The sequence below is a fragment of the Schistocerca cancellata genome, chromosome 2 (assembly GCF_023864275.1).
Source record: "Schistocerca cancellata isolate TAMUIC-IGC-003103 chromosome 2, iqSchCanc2.1, whole genome shotgun sequence".
NCBI lineage: Eukaryota > Metazoa > Arthropoda > Insecta > Orthoptera > Acrididae > Schistocerca > Schistocerca cancellata.
The window spans coordinates 1,069,320,686-1,069,341,668 of NC_064627.1; the positions used below are offsets into that span (position 1 = coordinate 1,069,320,686).

A 20,983-nucleotide genomic window follows, 5' to 3' on the forward strand; every position below is an offset into this window, starting at 1 on the left:
CCAAAACCACTATCATCATCATCAAGAGAAATCATTAATTGTTAAGTTTTCATTTATAATGCCATCTATAGCCTGTGATTCTCTTATTAGTTTAGCAACATGGTCTACTTTTTTCCTCCATGTGGTAGCATCTACAGTGTCAAGACCATGTAGCAGTCTTTCCACTTCTGTAACAGTAAAAGTCTTGTTGTTACTTCTAAAGTACGCCTTGACTTCACTCCAAACCAATTCAATTGGATTAAAATTACAGTGATAAGGCGGTAGCCTAATTACCAAGTGACCCTGATCGCTTGCAATTTCATCTACAACGTATTTAGGCATCACTTGTTTTGTTTCACGAGCGAGTATAACAGCAGCTTTGTCATGTCCGCAGCTATGTCTCTTGCCTACAACCATTACACCATAGTTTCTTTACGGTCACTAGTGGTGGGAGTTTTATTTAAAATCATGGAATGGTACAGTGCATTGTCCATCACAAAAACTGTCAGAACACTAAACTAAAGCAACAAATTTTTAAACCAGTGTAGAAACCGTGGGCGGTCTATATCCTCATGATACTCATCTTTTTTTCCATCAAAAAACTAGAAGTCCTTCAGGCACAAAGCCGTTTGAAGATCCTGCATGGACCACAATTAATCGGGATCCTCTTCCTGTTGACTGATGACTGCTGTTTTTCGGAGTACCATCTGTCCAGCATTTCTCAACTTATTCTCCAGCGTTGACCCGGGTTTCGTCTAACCATATGACTGAGTGTATGTCCTTTCCTACAATTTTGTGTAAGAAAATGGTATGAACCGCAATGACGTGAGCTTTTTCTAGTAACAGTTTTCATCCATCTAACTTTTTAAAATGGAAGCCCATACTTTTTAATATCATCTTAAGTGACTTTTCCCCCCTCAGAAAAATTAACTTTCTTTTAAAGAAAGTAGCAACTTAGCTATTGTGGGGTATTCTTTCCTTTTATAGTATCCGTGTATGTGCCGACGAATTGCATCGGATTGGAAAGAATCAATATCTGTAACAGGACAATGCTGCTTTTTCTTTCTTGCCCGGAGTACTGTTTCTTCCACAGGGGCTTTGTTCCACACTTCACTGTCTTGTAAATCTTGAAGTAGCACCCCTTTCCTTATAACTGTTCTTTCACTGAGTCCTAGAATTTTCGAGGTTCGCTCTAAAACTTTATTGGCAGGAATCGACGCATGCCCATGAACAGAAACAAAACTTTATTGGCAGGAATCGACGCATGCCCATGAACAGAAACAAATTCTTTTTCTTGCTTGAAAAACTCATGGGTCCTCCGTAGCAATTCCAACGCATGACTATTTAATGGCACTCCACGGCGCAACGAATTGTCGCTTGCTGAACGACATTGTTTTGGACACGTTGTTTAACAAACTAAAACTGTAGTCGAGGTGGTAACACAACACAACAGTAGGCATTCACACACCAACATACAACGTTTACATGGAAACCGGCAGTGTGGTAGTGTTGACACAGGAACCGGCTTTTGTTCGGGGCTGTTACTGGTTCAGAAGACGTGGAGCCTCCAGTTCCTCACTTGTTTGTTAGTTATACTACCAACTCAACTGCACTTAGGGAGTGACATGTTTCAGAGGCCCGGATGTAATTCAGTGAGGGGATCTGGCATTTACGGAAGTAAAACTTGTGAAACCAAATGAATGTGAATGTGTGTGTGTGTGTGTGTGTGTGTGTGTGTGTGTGTGTGTGCGCGCGCGCGCTGGGCGGGGGGGGGGGGGGGGGGGCTGCAACGCCACTGTGGACTGTGGAACTAGAAGCTATTTGATGACCAGGTATGTCAGGAGGGGGGGATTGCAAATCATGACCGCAGAGTCCAAGTGGACTGACAGCAACCACTTCCAAATCACTAGAAACAGGGAGTGATGTACTAACAATGTCCATACAGACGAACAAGCAGAAGTCACCGAAAGCCCTTAACGGGAGACAGAAGGCAAGTGGACTTCAAAAATTCGATTTTTAAATTTTAGCCTATTTGAAATGCCTGGTCTTTCCTGCGTGAAACAGTTTTTGTATATGTATGACAATTTTCTCGTGAGAGATGATGGTTTTCCTGACGTTCTGTGAAATCTGGGGATGGTGACAGCAAGGCTTATGACCGGTTATGTGCAGAACAACCCTGTGGTCCTAATGTCACAATTTCTAAATTAGAGTGCATTGGGCATGTCCAGAATATTATGGGGTCCAGGTTGAGAAAATTATTGAAAGGAAAGTAAAAAATAGTACCAGAAGATTGTAAGAAGATAGGTGGTAAAGGTCACCTGACAAATGTTGAAATAAATAGATTACAGAATTATTATGGTTTGGACATAAGAAGAAATGTCGGGAATTTAGGTTGGTTGGTTGGTTGGTTTGGGGAAGGAGACCAGACAGCGAGGTCATCGGTCTCATTGGATTAGGGAAGGACGGGGAAGAAAGTCGGCCGTACCCTTTGAAAGGAACCGTCCCGGCATTTGCCTGGAGCGATTTAGGGAAATCACGGAAAACCTAAATCAGGATGGCCGGACGCGGAATTGAACCGTCGTCCTCCTGAATGCGAGTCCAGTATCTAACCACTGGGAATTTAGAAAACATGAAAAAAGCTGTATGGGCTATCTTTTCCCAAAGCTTTCCATAAATGAAAACCCAGTGCACGGTCTTTGCCCAAATGATGCTGACACGTGGCGCAAGTGCCAGATATGACCACAAACATTCTTTACCTGCATCAGCAATGAATGAAATTAAACCCATAGAGACCTTTGTACAGATACCTTGTTGAAGAAATGTCTTCATGAGAAAACCCCAAATTTAAATGAATGTGCGAATTCTGTCATTTGGAACCAGTTATCGAAAACTGTATTTGTTCAGCTTACAACCCTCAAATTTGGTGTTTGTGATGCTATTTTATGTGTCGATGATAGTGTAATTAGAAAACTAGATGTTTTGGAATTAATGGGGAAAAAATCTAGTGGAAATACTGCAAAATCCTTGGTGCAAATAGATGAAGAGAGAATCCGCAAAGCAGATATTGCTAATTTAAAATGCACAAAAGAACCAGACAGAAAAGAAGAGGGACCAAAATAAGAAAAGATCAGTATGGTGCAGAAAAATATTAGTGGTAAGTAATTCTCATCAATAACTATACTAGAATTGCAGTATTAAACTTTAAATGGAATTTTCTCAGAACTACATATTTTTACTTTCAGATGACATTATTTGATAAAATAATGGGGTTAGAAACATGAAATTTGGTAAATTTGTACTGCAGATGGTAATAAGTTATTACAAGTAAACTGAGAACCACCAAACAATCAGAAACTGTTTTATAATAATTAATGTACAAAAAAGTTAAATTTTACTAGTGAATGAATAATTTTTTTTTCCCTTCAAAACCATAAGAGGTATTATGTTCATTTTACTTGCAAACTGAGGCATATATATATCTCCTCTCCAACCTCAACTCCTTTGGTTCCATCAGATTCACCTGGTCCTACTCCAAATCCCATGACACTTTCCTTGACGTTTACTTCCATCTGTCCAATGGCCAGCTTCACACATCCGTTCACATCAAACCCACCAACAAGCAACAGTATCTCCATTAAGACAGCTGCCACCCATTCCATATCAAACAGTCCCTTCCCTACAGCCTAGGTCTTCGTGGCAAATAAATCTGCTCCAGTCCTAAATCCCGGAACCATTACACCAACAACCTGAAAACAGCTTTCGCATCCCACAACTACCCTCCTAACCTGGTACAGAATCAAATAACCAGAGCCACTTCCTCATCCCCTCAAACCCAGAACCTCCCACAGAAGAACCCCAAAAGTGCCCCACTTGTGACAGGATACTTCCCGGGACTGGATCAGACACTGAATGTGGCTCTCCAGCAGGGATACCACTTCCTCAAATCCTGCCCAGAAATGAGATCCATCCTTCATGAAATCCTCCCCACTCCACCAAGAGTGTCTTTCCGCCGTCCACCTAACCTTCGTAACCTCTTGGTTCATCCTTATGAAATCCCGAAACCACCTTCCCTACCTCTGGCTCCTACCCTTGTAACCACCCCCGGTGTAAAACCTGTCCCATGCACCCTCCCACCACCACCTACTCCAGTCCTGTAACCCGGAAGGTATACACGATCAAAGGCAGAGCCACATGTGAAAGCACCCGTGCGATTTACCAACTGACCTACCTACACTGTGAAGCTTTCTATGTGGAAATGACCAGCAACAAACTGTCCATTCGCATGAACGGACACAGGCAGAAAGTGTTTGTTGGTAATGAGGATCACCCTGTGGCTAAACATGCCTTGATGCATGGCCAGCACATCTTGGTACAGTGTTACACCGTCCGGGTTATCTGAATACTTCCCACTAACACCAACCTATCAGAACTCTGGATATGGGAACTTGCCCTTCAATATATCCTCTCTTCCCGTTACCCACCAGGCCTCAACCTCCGCTAATTTCAAGTTGCCGCCGCTCATACCTCACCTGTCATTCAACAACATCTTTGCCTCTGTACTTCCGCCTCGACTGACATCTCTGCCCAAACTCTTTGCCCTTACATATGTCTGCTTGTGTCTGTATATGTGCAGATGGATATGTGTGTGTGTGTGTGTGTGTGTGTGTGTGTGTGTGTGTGTGTGTGTGTGTGTGCGCGCGCGCGCGCGCGCGCGTATACCTGTCCCCTTTTCCCCCTAAGCTAAGTCTTTCCGCTCCCAGGATTGGAATGGCTCCTTACCCTCTCCCTTTAAACCCACATCCTTTCGTTTTTCCCTCTCCTTCCCTCTTTCCTGACGAAGCAACCGTTTGTTGCGAAAGCTTGAATTTTGTGTGTATGTTTGTGTGTCTATCGACATGCCCGCGCTTTCGTTTGGTAAGTCACATCATCTTTGTTTTTAGATATATTGTTCCCATGTGGAATGTTTCCCTCTGTTTATAAAAATTTCATTGTTTTATCACTTATAGTTATTTAAAAAAGGGTACCTATTCAAAAGGTAAAATAGCATTGGCGGAACAGGTATAAAAATTGCCTTCCGTCTTCCCTTAACCGGGCCGACCTGGTTCTTACAAAGCACAGAGCCCATGAAGGGTTGGTGAGAGACCATCAGGAGAATGAGATCCCTGGAGAACGACAAGCTGCGGAGTAAAAGGAAATAACGGATTGCAGCTCTGGAAGTTGACTGTAGTATCAACTACAATTTCATTGTATAAGCGTGGAGCAGGGATCCAACTGGTATGAGAATGGTCTGTAACCTGTCACACTGCTGGGGTGATGTCCATAAACGAGGTCCGACTCAGATTATGAAGGAGAGTTGCACTTCTGTGGGCACTGGATGGGCCTTGTCCTCTGACTTCAACCTTAGGCATGTTGACTGTGGGTCCTGTGGACGACTTGTAGCTGCAGGCTTTTGCTGCTGCATCTGGGAGATGCCAGAGGGAAGGGGTCAGGGGAAGACATAACAGGTTGATTTCATCATACAGGCCATGTCAACTCATGGTCATGAATTTCTCTGGAAAAAATATATTAGCCCTCTAGATCACAAGTGTTAAGAAGCAAAGTATTTTTGTTTTATCTTAATTTTTGTAAATGGTATGGCCCTTTGGAAAATGTATATTTTGTAAATGACTCCTAAAGCAATAGAGAACAAAGAAAGTAGACTAAAAAACCAAACGTACTGGCGACCTGGCAGATGTTTTGCATTAAAGTTCCCTCTTAGTGTGTTGAAATTTAGTTGACATCTGCACACTAACAGGCTTCCTTTAACTCACAAATTTAATAGCAAAATACGAAACTTAAGTTAATTTTTTTCACTTACAATTTCTTTTTCTAATTTGGAAAGTGACAGAACCCTATCTTTTCTGTCATATTACCAGATGCTACAGATGTAATTAGTATAAACAATATCTTCTCTCCAGCTATTTGTATTATGTAAATATTAATTACTAAAAATGTAAAACATTGCATTTTTATGAGTTTTTACAAACCCCCATCTGAAAACTTTTGATAACAGCACAAAATATTGTTTGGTTAAATGTTTGTAACCAGTGCAAACACAGTGGGCAACATTTTTCAGCGTTAAGCGTTAAATTTTTTTTTCAACATTTTGCATATTTTGCATCACTGAATATCTAGTGTAAAATAAGAATGTTGGCAACACTCACATAAACTATTCTGCATCAAATTTTGTGTTTTGTTTGAACATTTTGTTACATACAATTTCAGTGAGGAAGTACAGCAGTGAAAGAGTTAGGTGTGTGGATTATGAAAAAAGACACAATAAGATGGTGTTTCAGAAAGTGAAAATCCCTTCACAGTTGTTGGAAATCTGTCAGAGGTGTTGCAGAAACACCTTGGTCCTCAAGTAATGGTATTAGCATCACATCCATGTGCAGGAATACACTAACTACAAGAAGAAATTTAGTGACACCCCACCTGAACAATCATCATCCGAATGTGAAACTGAAGACAGTGTGGATGGTTTTATTCATGGGCCTGAAATTATAGATGCACTGAATGTCCCCCTTAAAGGTCCAGGAGAGATAAGAAGCACAAAAAGTAAACAGTATGTAAAAAGAAAAGTTGAAGAAATTGAAACTAGTTTTATACAAGCAATATCTTCAAAATTTTGTGAAGTGTATAATGTAGATGCACTTGGTGCAGAACCTCAAGAAAGTGATATGTGCATTGTGATGTGAGGTTTCAAAACCTAAATACTCCTATCCCAGCAACCACCCATACCAAGAAGGTATAGTTACTAACACTGATACCAGGTAACTAATCCAAGCAGCAGGTACAGAAATACATACCCACTTCCTCGTATTACTTGATTTCAAAAGCTCATAAAATAAAGAATGAGAAAGGTATTTGGGCATGCCCAGATTCTCACTGTGGGGCATCTGTTGCAAGATGATATGCTTACTGTTGCTCTCTGGTATCACGTAAATGATGACAAAGACTTCAGCAGGCAAAGTCCTGACCAGGCTGATGTTATCTCTGTTAGTAAAAACTGTGAAAAAGTTAAGAAGGTAGAAAGATGTCTGACAAGGTCAATAAGAGAAGCATGTCGCCTAATGAAATGGAGAACCTGAATCTAAAAATTGGATTCTCAAAATTTTATTCCTTACAACTAAAATTCCAGACACAGAACAAAATACGCAGCACCAATTTGAAACTTGTTTGTTTCACCACAATCAGTGTCAATGGAAAGAAGTACACAGAGATGGACCTGATGCTTTTGTGTGTATGACAAAAGCTGCAAGGTGGTAAATGTTGGATGCAGGTGTTTGCAATGTGCCCTGGTGCTGAACTGATGACTGTTTAAGCACTGCATCTTTAGGATACTGACACTGATGTACCGTATTTACTCGAATCTAAGCCGCACCTGAAAAATGAGACTCGAAATAAAGGAAAAAAATTTTGGTAAACATTTTTGGAAAGCAGTGATCAATTAATTGTTATATTTTGACTAAAGTTCAGTCTTGATCACTCATGTATGTTTTAATGATATAGGTAACCGGTTTCGGTTCTTTCTACAGAACCATCATCAGACCTGTGGATAAATTTTAAGAAATACTAGATACCAATCTTTAAATAAAATGAAAGTGTCTAATGATGTCAAAATTTAACAAGATAAGATAAAATTAATTATACCCATGGCTCCCTTAGGATGGTAGGCGGAGCTCTCCTCGCTGCTACGCAGTCAACTGATGGTTTGAGTGCTGAGCACGAGCTTAAATATGCAGAGGCTCCGCCTACTTCCTGTCACACTACTTCACAACTGCCAATCAGCGTTCATAATATGACGCCATCGTCAAAGTATGAAAGTAGGATATACACTAATAACATAAAATTGATTCATTTAAATGTCTGATTAAAAGATAGTTAGTATGTCTACAGCTTATTTATATTTTGGATAAAAACAGTGAACTACGATGTGTGATAGTTGTGCCCTCTATGGGCAACCTTAGTACTATTACAGTGCCGGTTACATCAAAGATGTGAAAGTCTTTGGCGTTGTGGTATATATCGATTATACCGAGTCGCCTGCATCATAATTGCATCTTTGTTGGATGCTGCATAATCGTCTTACTTTAACTGCAGTTTTTATAGCAATATTCTTTATAGTTGTAGAGTAGCAGCCAAGAGTACGTTCCACATTATGTATATCTGAATAACTGATGAGACTGCTGATTAAATTTTTTAATCATCGATCTAAAAGTTCTTATAATAATCAATGTCAATTTAATATTTTTTTATGTTGTGCTGTATATTTTACATACATTGCTTTTGCCATGGGTATAACTAGTCTTATATTTTATAAAAAAACGAAGGAGTAGATGCTTTTACTATAAAATTTCGTCAAAAAGGTCGTAATAGTATTTTTCGCGAAAATCTAATTGTTCATTGAGCAGCACTGATGATTTGGTTTTCAAATGAGCATATATCTCTATTTCTTCTAGGATATTCATAAGTAAGCCTTTATTTGCATAATGCAGAACTTGTAAATTCTGTTCTACTGTCCCCTCAGCATGATTATTGAATGCTATATGATGGCCAAATACAGACTTTGTTCGTGAGGTACCCGACGTATGTTCTTTGTACCTTACTGCAAAATTTCGACCTGTTTGGCCGATATATATTTTCTCACAGTCTCTACATTGGATCTTTTACACTCCTGATCTGGTAGATTTTCCATCGTCTTTACTTACTGTATGTCTTAATTTTTGTTGTAAAGTATTGTCAGTTGTAAATGCTACTGTTATTTCAGAATTTTTGAATAAATTAGTAATTCTATCTGATATGTTTCCCATATATGTCATCTTCATATATTCTGGATTACCTATTAGTGGAGTGCTTTGTGATTGTTGTACTTTATTAAAAATGATATCTACCTGTCGTGTGTCGAAAGAGTTGGTTTTTGCAATTTGTTTTAAGATGGTCATTTCCTTTTTGATTTCATTAGCTTCTAGCGGTAATTTTAGTATTCAGTGTATCATAGACTTAAAAAATTCTTTTTTATACTTGTCAGGATGACATGATGTGGCATTAATAATAACATCAGTGGTTGTAGGTTTCCTGTATATGGCAAATAAATGTTTCCCATTGTTATTAGTTATAGTGAGATCTAGGTAGTTGATAGATTTTCGATTTTCATGCTCAACTGTAAATTGTAACTTCGGATGCGTAGAGTTTAATTTTATAGTAAGTTTCTCAATTTCATCTTTTGAGCCATTATAAAGCAATAATGTATCGTCTACGTATCGCTTGTAATATATGATTTTATTTGCGATATCAGGGTTATTTTTCAGGAATTGCGTCTCAATGTGGTTCACGAAAATGTCTGCAACTGTCCCAGCTAAAGAATTTCCCATTGCTAAGCCATCTTTCTGACAATAGATTTTAGTATTAAAAGAGAAATAATTGTAATCTAAAGTGCATTCAAGCAGTTCTATAAATTCGATTATTTCGTCTTTAGTCATATTTTTGTATTGTATTAAGTTATCCCTAATTATATTAATTGTCTCATTAATGGGTATATTTGTATACAAATTTTTAATAGACATGCAGTAGTTGGAATGTCTATATAGACATTCCAACTAGTGCAAGTTCCGCCTCATTAGATATTAAAAATGGAAAATCTACCAGATCAGGAGTGTACAAGATCCAATGTAGAGACTGTGAGAAAATATATATCGGCCAAACAGGTCAAAATTTTGCAGTAAGGTACAAAGAACATACGTCGGGTACCCCACGAACAAAGTCTGTATTTGGCCATCATATAGCATTCAATAATCATGCTGAGGGGACAGTAGAACAGAATTTACAAGTTCTGCATTAAGCAAATAAAGGCTTACTTATGAATATCCTAGAAGAAATCGAGATATATGCTCATTTGAAAACCAAATCATCAGTGCTGCTCAATGAACAATTAGATTTTCGCGAAAAATACTATTACGACCTTTTTGACGAAATTTTATAGTAAAAGCATCTACTCCTTCGTTTTTTATAAAATATAAGACTAGTTATACCCATGGCAAAAGCAATGTATGTAAAATATACAGCACAACATAAAAAAAAATATTAAATTGACATTGATTATTATAAGAACTTTTAGATCGATGATTAAAAAATTTAATCAGCAGTCTCATCAGTTATTCAGATATACATAATGTGGAACGTACTCTTGGCTGCTACTCTACAACTATAAAGAATATTGCTATAAAAACTGCAGTTAAAGTAAGACGATTATGCAGCATCCAACAAAGATGCAATTATGATGCAGGCGACTCGGTATAATCGATATATACCACAACGCCAAAGACTTTCACATCTTTGATGTAACCGGCACTGTAATAGTACTAAGGTTGCCCACAGAGGGCACAACTATCACACATCGTAGTTCACTGTTTTTATCCAAAATATAAATAAGCTGTAGACATACTAACCATCTTTTAATCAGACATTTAAATGAATCAATTTTATGTTATTAGTGTATATCCTACTTTCATACTTTGACGATGGCGTCATATTATGAACGCTGATTGGCAGTTGTGAAGTAGTGTGACAGGAAGTAGGCGGAGCCTCTGCATATTTAAGCTCGTGCTCAGCACTCAAACCATCAGTTGACTGCGTAGCAGCGAGGAGAGCTCCGCCTACCATCCTAAGGGAGCCATGGGTATAATTAATTTTATCTTATCTTGTTAAATTTTGACATCATTAGACACTTTCATTTTATTTAAAGATTGGTATCTAGTATTTCTTAAAATTTATCCACAGGTCTGATGATGGTTCTGTAGAAAGAACCGAAACTGGTTACCTATATCATTAAAACATACATGAGTGGTCAAGACTGAACTTTAGTCCAAATATAAGGAAAAAAATATTTCCCGAATCTAAGCCGCACCTGAAATTTGAGACTGGAAATTCAAGGGGAGAGAAAAGTTTTAGGCCGCACCTCCAAATCGAAACAAAGTTGGTCCATTGTAATATGAGACACAATTTAGGTCGAATGAAAGACGATACAGCTACAGTAGTTTGGTTAGAGTCATAAGCTTAGCAGTTAAGCTTTACCAGGTAGCCACTGCTATGCGTCAGGCGCTCCGTCCGTATTTATACGGGTACCATTCCTTTTTCACGTGCATCGTTTGGTTTGAATCAATTGCTTATTTTGCTTTGATCTGATAAGTGCAGTTTTCTTTGTTATAGGTGTTTACGACAGTAAGCTGAAAATGCATTACTGTACTGTGTCATGCATTGTTTGTCGCATTCTGATAGTGCGTGTTTACGGCCTGTCGCCTTTGATAATGATCAACAAGAACCAAATAATAGATTGCGTATGATGGAACATGTGCTGAACGAGAGTTAGGCGCAAATTTTTCTCCGTTTGAAAATCTTTGCGGCCGCTTCTTTAGTACGTCAAATTCTGCACAGAAATTAGTCATCTTATATTTAAAATCTAGTCAGTTGCTGTGCTTCATTTCTGACTATATCACTATTAGGCATCAGAATAATACGAATATAAACATGACACGATACGTATATTCTTCCGCGTTTGCTGTTGTCTCACTCTAGTTTCGTAGTTTATCAGGCGGACAGGATTTAAATGAGATAGCAGCAAACACGAAAGAATACATGGCAAAATGTTTATATTTGTACTATTCTTATGGTGAAGAGAATACTGCATGTGATTCACACTTCATCAGGTTCCTATTAGCAACCATCTCTTCTCACAGGTAGGAAAAAAATCTGAACGTAGAGTTGGCCATATTGACAAACATCCCTAACAGTCTTGCCAGTCGGATTTTCGTAGTACATTAAAATTCTGCTACATTCGAAGATTAACAATACAGAATTTGTATTTACTTCGTTGGATAATGTATGAAAATGCAGTGGTCGAAACTCGGGGCGAAAAAAAAAAAAAAAAAAAAAAAAAAAAAAAAAAAAAAAAAAAAAAAAAAAAAAAAAAAAAAGGTTTTGGCGCCAGTATTTATCTTTGTGCCCACAAAGCATGCTTGTGTAGCACTACATATATTCGACGGCAGAAGTTAGTTGTGGCGGCACCTACCAACATTTTTCAGAACTTCCGCTTGCTTTGCACTTGATTCTAAGCTGCAGGCGGTTTTTTGGATTACAGAAACCGGAAAAAAAGTGCGGCTTAGATTCGAGTAAATACCGTAACCTATGCATTGGCGAAGAAGACAGTACAGCCACAGAAGTTCGTTACAGAGGTTAGGCATTGGGCCATGAAAAGAAAACCCCATCATATCCGGAGGATTCACTGACAGGCCACAGCAGAAGTAAAATCAGCCACATCCCAGAATAGTGACACATTAGTTCCGCATTTCAATTATATAACAGCTAGTTGAAACTTTTATTTTCCAGTAATACTCTCTTCCTCAGATATGACTGTGCATCAGGAGTGGTGCACATAGCCATATAAAGCTTCTAGTTTCATCTAAAGTTTAAAATGGGCCACGTGCATCATATTCGATCACACCATATTTATCAGATCAATACCAATTTAATACAATTTCATGCACGATCAGATATACTAACTTCAATATTTTAAAGTAATATGTAGAAAAAAAGTCACGGCCAAAATGAAACATTTACCAAAATGTTTCCGGCAGTCAAAGAGTTAAAAACCACTTTCAGCTTTTTCATTACTGAAGTTCACGAATTATGACAAAAAAATGGATACATTCAGCAACAGGCCATGGACAAAGTGTATGTGATGGGGTAGGTCACTGTAAACACCTTGCAACAAGATTTAATCTCCAGCATGAAGCTGTTGATGCTATAAGAGGTGCTACTGGATTTGTACACATCATATCAACATTAGTAACACACATAAAACTCTTAATTCTAAGTGAAAGTATATTAAGGGAATTATGTTTAAAAAAAGATAGAGTGGTCTGCTATGAAGCCTGTGGTAGGAATTCAATTAAGTCACTACTGGGCTGCAATCCAGAGTGGCACATACATTGCAAGAAAAGTTCTCTACGAAATGCAGCCTGTTACTGTGTGTGAAATGCAGATACCTCCATACACATTAGAAGAGTTTGTAGTGAGACATTTCATTTCTTGTGTGTATGACCACCAGTGGTGGGTGGGGCAGATGGTTAGTGTCTCTCATGGACTACAAGATATAACCATCTCCTTTATGACAGCCCACAGTCCTGCTAATGCTTTCAAATGGCCACCATAAGATCAGTGTACAGTTCCCATTTCAAAAGTACTGCTCTCGTTGGATCATCCTTGTCCGTGTGCAAATTCAGCTTGGCTATGGAAGTTCAATGAGGAGGAGATGAGAAAACAAATTAACTATTTTCAACAGTGCAGTGTTGATTGTTACATTGTATGCAATTTTAATTCACGGAAAGTCATGAAGCAGTAAAATGGCGCAAGACAATAATAATTTGTGAATAATATGAAAAGAAAAATGGGTATAAATATTCTACATCTCATTTTTGTTATAAAATGCTTTCGAACAAAATTATGAGTTGTTTTCCCACTCACGTATGTCACTAACTTAAAATCAGTGATCAATTTAAACATAAAATTTCTCACATTTTGCAAAGCCAAGTATTGCCCACTCTGTACATTCCCTAAGTACAACGACCAGCTGAAGTACCATGAAATTTTTAGAAAGGTGTGTTATATGTACCATTTTACAGTTATTCTGTGACTTTTATTTCGAGAAATACACGAGTACACAGCGTACAAACTGCCAGCAACTAACAATTTTCTTCTTATTGTCCATACTTCCAAACGTTTTAAGTGCCAAAACGTACTAGAACAAATAAAATGTCTATAAAACGCCACATTTTACAATGTGTTGTGGCGAAAGTCTCAATTCCTTCAATCCATAGCCTCTGGCCTGCTGAGGAGCACCACAGTTTTGGGTCCATGGATACACTACGAAAATCTACTGCATTATGCAACACAGAAATAGACCTGGCCTCTGGTCAGACCAGTGAGACTAGATTTGATGGGCAGGGCCTGCACATTAGTGGGAACCGAATGGCTTCAGATCGGCAGGCCCGATCCATTACAGATACCCGCAGAAATGGCCTGCAGTTTTGGTCCGTCGTGAAAGTCCAATCTTGTGGACAGCTATTAATGAGTCACAGACATAATGTTGATGAAAATAATAATGAGGATAGGTAGTAACTCACCATAAAGATGATTGCCAAGCTGCAGACAGGTGCGCAGAAATGACAGCACTCTCACAAGTAAATTTTCAGCCACAGCTTTTGTCCGAAAATGGAAGCACACACTCACTCACACTATCACTCAGACAGCACACATGCCCACAGTCTCCAGTCCCTGCATTCAGTGTCTGAGAATCATATCCAAACAAACCACTCCTCATGCCTCCCTGTCTCTCGTCGGCAGCTGCTGACTAGTGGCAAGAAGTGGTGGCAGCATTGACTGCAAACTGAGGGGAGTGGTAGGAAGGGCAGAAGCAGTAATAATGAGGAAGCAGGGAAGTGGCACACATTCTCAGCTGTCCCCACAGTGACAATCACGACACCTCAGTGAGCGAACCATTTCACCTATTGAGGCAAAAGTGAGATTTTTCCAGCGGTTTTTTCAAATTTCCCTAAAGCGTTTTGAATTCCCTGATATTCTAGAACCTGTGACAAACCTGATCTTACTTAGAATCCACTTCGCCAAACTTCTGAAGAAAAGTTTCTACGAAAAATAATGGGTAGAAGTGTCCCTGTCATTCCTGGCGCAGACCGGATAGCAGGGAAAGTGTTTCACTCCAAGCCAGCAAGCCTGGCCCTTCTCCCTGGGTGTAGCCACAGAAGGAAAGCCCGTAGTGTTACAAGCAGCAGCACTGAAAGGTATAGTGGTAACTAAAGAGACGGCCTGGTTGAAGCTTAATATATCTCACATGCAATGTGTTTGCCCTGACACCACCCACTCCTATCTATGGCTCTCCCGTGGGTGCCACCCACCTACAGCAAGGGCCATTTGGCACAGCGAGCATTGCCTTGAGTTCTCATGTTCCAGAATGACAAGCAACCACTCGTAGGCATACACGAGAGGTATCAGCTTCTGTATCAGAAGTGAGATCCCTGTGTTGTCAGGGGGCTCAACCAAAAACATTATGATCCCACAAAATTGACCGACTATACAGCATTGAATGACAACAGTGTCAAGGCAAAGTTGGAAGAGGTGGTAAGGCACACACCAAAGATGCTAAGTAAAGTGTTCTTTCCCAGATGGCACATACTATGGAGAGAAAATTCATAAGGGCAGATCCAACCCCAAAAAGGGACCAACAACATCAAAAGGAAAGGTGAAAAGAAGAAAGCAAGAGGAACAAAAACTGGGAGCAATACCAGAAATCAGGAGAAGAGCCAGGCAAATGTAGGAAAGGACACACAGAGAGAGGAAAAGGGAATTCAACCATAGAGGGAAGAAAGGGCCGCAATAGCTCCAGGCCCCATGTGATCATGTATGAACTCTCAAAAGGGTTGTGAGCCACTGGGGTGCCCGTTACAAATTTCTCCAAACTACACAGATGGATGTTATCCTTGCAACACATCCTTAGCTCCAGTACCTATCCTGGCATCAATCTCTGTTACTATCCCCACACCCTCAACCCACAGTTTTTGCCGCCTCTGACCTATGATCTCCTCCCAATTCACATCCCATCACCCTCGTTGTCTGCCATTCTCTGCCAAAGCAGCCACTGATTCCCCCCCCCCTCCCCCTTCTCTTCTAGTCTCTTTTCCCACTCCCTGTCCCCCCCTCCCTCCCCCACAGCCTTTGGATGCTGTACCTGGCAGCCTAGCCCTACCACCACCTTGTCCCTACATGCTCCACCAGACATTGCTCATCCCCCCCTCCCCCAACACCTTGCTTTCCCTCCCCCTTCCTTGCCCAAAGAGTTGCGTTCTAATTGCAGCACCCAGAAATTGCGGTCATGTGTGAGGGAGGTGTACCTGCTTGTGTGTGTTTCGTTCTCTGAAGGAGGTTATAGCCAAAAACTCAATTTATAGCAGGCTTTTCATTGTGCCTGTCTACAACTCTACGTATCATCTTTACAGTCAGTAGCAATCTATTATTTTGTCGATAAAGTTTTACTTTACTCAGTCATAGTGTCAAACTGGCAATTTGCATCAATCACAAGTATCGAAACTGAAGAAAAACACACAATAAAGGAAATGTAGCAATTAACAACATTACAATAAACTTAATGCATTTGATACATATTTAGTTCAAGAAATTTAGTTCTTTCTCTGTATTGGGATTTATAAACCTTTTTCACTAACAACATAATTTCAGGGTCATCTGAACTGATATCTATAGCTGAAAATAACCAACTATGTTATACATATGAAGATGAAAATACAGTATGTAGATCAAATTTGTGTCTGGTAGAAGCTTGTTAGAAATGTAATAAAACAGTTGGATAAGGCTGAAGGAACCAGCATAGCTTTCACACGATGATATTTAGTACACCTCATTTGTCAGTTATGTGTGTACTTTTTCACAGAAAGAATGAAGACTAGCCTAAAATGTAGTTAGTAAGTAATTGTAATCACAAAGCAACTGTGAATAAACCACCATCTAATTATTCAAGCCATTTCAGATCCAATCACCAATTCCCACAGTTCAACCTTGCCAGGTCTTCCAAAATTCCTAAGACCCATTAGCTTATAGGTGTGAAGAAAAATTATCTTCAGTTTGTAACACCATAGCTCTACTGCTCTACTGATTTATTTTGCTTTTGTTTTATTTAATGTTACATCGTTGAGTTTCTGTAAATGTGTTTGATTGAATAGATAACATAAAATTGTTTACTCCTTTCTTTGTTAAAACTTTGATGTCATGGTTTGATTTGATGCAGTGTAGTATAACTGTCGTTTAAATTCTTTGTCCCAATTGGAGGGAGACAAAACTTACTGTATATATTTGGAATTTGTTTAAATAATTTTGTTTAGAGCTACCTATATGTGCAAATGATATGTTTTGTTTAAAATGATTGTTCTCTGCTATGTAAACTGCTGACCTTCACTTAGGATTCTTAGTTAAGTTGTATGTAAAACGTCTAGTGGTTCCCCTTGGGAATGGAACTGTGTAGCGCGCACAAATTGTGGTTGGCTAGGTAGAAAAGGTGGAATCAAGAGTCAGTCGGGGACGAGCTACCAAACTGTGCACCGCCATGTAAATGTTGCATATTGTGCTGGTTCCGAGAGAGGCTTTTTCTGCTACTTTTCAATGCCTCGGATGGATGGATAAATAGATGGAACGATTCTGAAATTGGTATTCATCATCGCCACCAAGAAGGGCCAGAGTCCGGCAATTCCGCCTGCGAATCCACCTACCAACATGCAGTTGCCACCACATTGCGCAATCACTGTAACGGAATACTATAATTATGTACAATGAAGGATCAGCTTATTGGATGTGTTAGTGTGCTCAAATATAAGGTAACTTATAACTGAAATTATGTACCTACCTTAATTTTTTCCTTATCATAACACCTCTCAGGTTCCTCTCCGTTTGAACTAAAGTAATTACCGAGTGTCCCTACTGAAAGAACATTAAATACCAGTGTTTTGATAATTAATGCCTCTTGAACATAGCAAAAAGAAAGTTAAAGTTAGATTGAGTTAAAGTTAATGATGCTTGCTGAAAATAATTTTCCTAGTAAAACTGCTTATTAATGTGTTGTTGCCAACTTCAAAATTAAAAGTTCTTAAGACTGAGGCTTATAAAGTTTTGCTTAGTAAATGATCACATTGCTGTCTGTAGCAAATTCTAAAAGGCGAGTCAGTTTCTCGCAATTTTGTCAACATTGTGTTTCACTGTAGTAGAAGTGGAAAACTGCAATAGTAGAAAATTATATGTTCATGATCGCTAAGTGTTTGTCTCTCTTGTGTATTGGAAGTGCATATTAATAGTATAACAGGAACCTCAGTTTGTCTATTATGCTAACGCTAGGTAACGAGTAATGGGAAGACCACTATTTATGAAAACCATAATTTCTTTATAGTGCAAAATGGCTAAGCAGGGATGGCTAGAGGACAAATGTAAGGATGTAGAGGCTTGTCTCACTAGGGGTAAGATAGATACTGCCTACAGGAAAATTAAAGAGACCTTTGGAGAGAAGAGAACCACTTGTATGAATATCAAGAGCTCAGATGGCAACCCAGTTCTAAGCAAAGAAGGGAAAGCAGAAAGGTGGAAGGAGTATATAGAGGGTTTATACAAGGGCGATGTACTTGAGGACAATATTATGGAAATGGAAGAGGATGTAGATGAAGATGAAATGGGAGATACGATACTGCGTGAAGAGTTTGACAGAGCACTGAAAGACCTGAGTCAAAACAAGGCCCCGGGAGTAGACAACATTCCATTAGAACTACTGATGGCCTCAGGAGAGTCAGTCATGACAAAACTCTACCATCTGGTGAGCAAGATGTATGAAACAGGCGAAATACCCTCAGACTTTAAGAAGAATATAATAATTCCAATCCCAAAGAAAGCAGGTGTTGACAGATGTGAAAGTTACCGAACTATCAGTTTAATAAGTCACAGTTGCAAAATACTAACGCGAATTCTTTACAGACGAATGGAAAAACTGGTAGAAGCCGACCTCGGGGAGGATCAGTTTGGATTCCGTAGAAATGTTGGAACACGTGAGGCAATACTGACCTTACGACTTATCTTGGAAGAAAGATTAAGAAAAGGCAAACCTACGTTTCTAGCATTTGTAGACTTAGAGAAAGCTTTTGACAATGTTGACTGGAATACTCTCTTTCAAATTCTGAAGGTGTCAGGGGTAAAATACAGGGAGCGAAAGGCTATTTACAATTTGTACAGAAACCAGATGGCAGTTATAAGAGTCGAGGGGCATGAAAGGGAAGCAGTGGTTGGGAAAGGAGTGAGACAGGGTTGTAGCCTCTCCCCGATGTTATTCAATCTGTATATTGAGCAAGCAGTAAAGGAAACAAAAGAAAAATGCGGAGTAGGTATTAAAATTCATGGAGAAGAAGTAAAAACTTTGAGGTTCGCCGATGACATTGTAATTCTGTCAGAGACAGCAAAGGACTTGGAAGAGCAGTTGAACGGAATGGACAGTGTCTTGAAAGGAGGATATAAGATGAACATCAACAAAAGCAAAACGAGGATAATGGAATGTAGTCAAATTAAGTCGGGTGATGCTGAGGGAATTAGATTAGGAAATGAGACACTTAAAGTAGTAAAGGAGTTTTGCTATTTAGGGAGTAAAATAACCGATGATGGTCGAAGTAGAGAGGATATAAAATGTAGACTGGCAATGGCAAGGAAAGCGTTTCTCAAGAAGAGAAATTTGTTAACATTGAATATAGATTTAGGTGTCAGGAAGTCGTTTCTGAAAGTATTTGTATGGAGTGTAGCCATGTATGGAAGTGAGACATGGACGATAACTAGTTTGGACAAGAAGAGAATAGAAGCTTTCGAAATGTGGTGCTACAGAAGAATGCTGAAGGTAAGGTGGGTAGATCACGTAACTAATGAGGAGGTATTGAATAGGATTGGGGAGAAGAGAAGTTTGTGGCACAACTTGACTAGAAGAAGGGATCGGTTGGTAGGACATGTTCTGAGGCATCGAGGGATCACAAATTTAGCATTGGAGGGCAGCGTGGAGGGTAAAAATCGTAGAGGGAGACCAAGCGATCAATACACTAAGCAGGTTCAGAAGGATGTAGGTTGCAGTAGGTACTGGGAGATGAAGAAGCTTGCACAGGATAGAGTGGCATGGAGAGCTGCATCAAACCAGTCTCAGGACTGAAGACCACAACAACAACAACAACAACAATTTCTTTATTCAAAAGGTAGTGAGAAGCAACCTGTTAGTGGATTCCAATTAACTTCCATTTCAAATAGTAAAGTATTGATTTGAGAGAGACTTAACGTATGTCCAATTTATGACCCTGCAGTGAATATTAATAGTAATGTTATAAAGACCATTCAGTTTGAACAAGTTCTGAAAGTAATAGAGTGTTTCGGTATCTGTTATATTTTTGCAAATAGTTTGTGCTGCTCTAGTTATTAGCTTCAATCTTACCATAAACATACGTATGTGTTGGAGTTCATTGCACTCGCGTGTGACAAAGTATAGGTTAAGTTTATCTGTTAAAGTTACTAATAACTATATGCTCGAACAAGAATGTTAATCATTCTCTTGCCTAATTAGGCTGGTGACCGTTTTCTTTATGCATTAAACAGTGCAGATAGGCAAAAAATTCATTTGTTACTGTTCAAATATTTACGTAATTCTGACTTTCATTTCCGATAAGCCATTTCCGTTAGTTACAACACAGTCAACCTAGCAAAATTCCTCTCAGAGGGTAACAATGTTCTGCTGCGTTATACCATAATTGCTTTAATAAGATAGTTTTATTTCACAACCTGCCTCCAGCTTCGAGGTTATGGTATAGCTGTAGCAGACGGGGGTGTTAAGTTACACTGCAAAACATTTTACATTACCTAAATAACTTTTTCAAAACCAAGAGGTATTATCTTAAAAATTATGACTGCCTTAATAGCCTTCTCTCAGGAAGAGAACAAATTTTGGATTCCGCCACATTTATAAAATCTGAGTTATTACTGTGGTCAGAATGGGATTTTCACTCTGCAGCGGAGTGTGCACTGATATGAAACTTCCTGGCAGATTAGAACTATGTGCCGGACCGAGACTCGAACTCGGGACCTTTGCCTTTCGCTGGCAAGTGCTCTACCAACTGAGCTACCCAAGCATGACTCACCCGCCGTCCTCACAGCTTTACTTCTGCCAGTACCTCGTCTCCTACCTTCCAGACTTCACAGAAGTTCTCCTGCGAATCTTGCAGGACTAGCACTCCCGAAAGAAAGGATATTGCGGAGACATGGCCTGCCACCGTTGCTCAAAATTTGTCTGAAGAACATTCTGAACAACTGAAGCGAATGAATTAGC

The 20,983-nt window shown here is 39.3% G+C and overlaps 1 protein-coding gene across 1 annotated transcript in view; it reads right to left on the minus strand.

The window, feature by feature from the left end:
* Positions 1-20,983, minus strand: part of LOC126163067 (RNA-binding protein FUS-like) — a 123,611-nt gene that overhangs the window by 7,470 nt on the left and 95,158 nt on the right. The gene's annotated exons all lie outside the window — the stretch shown is intronic.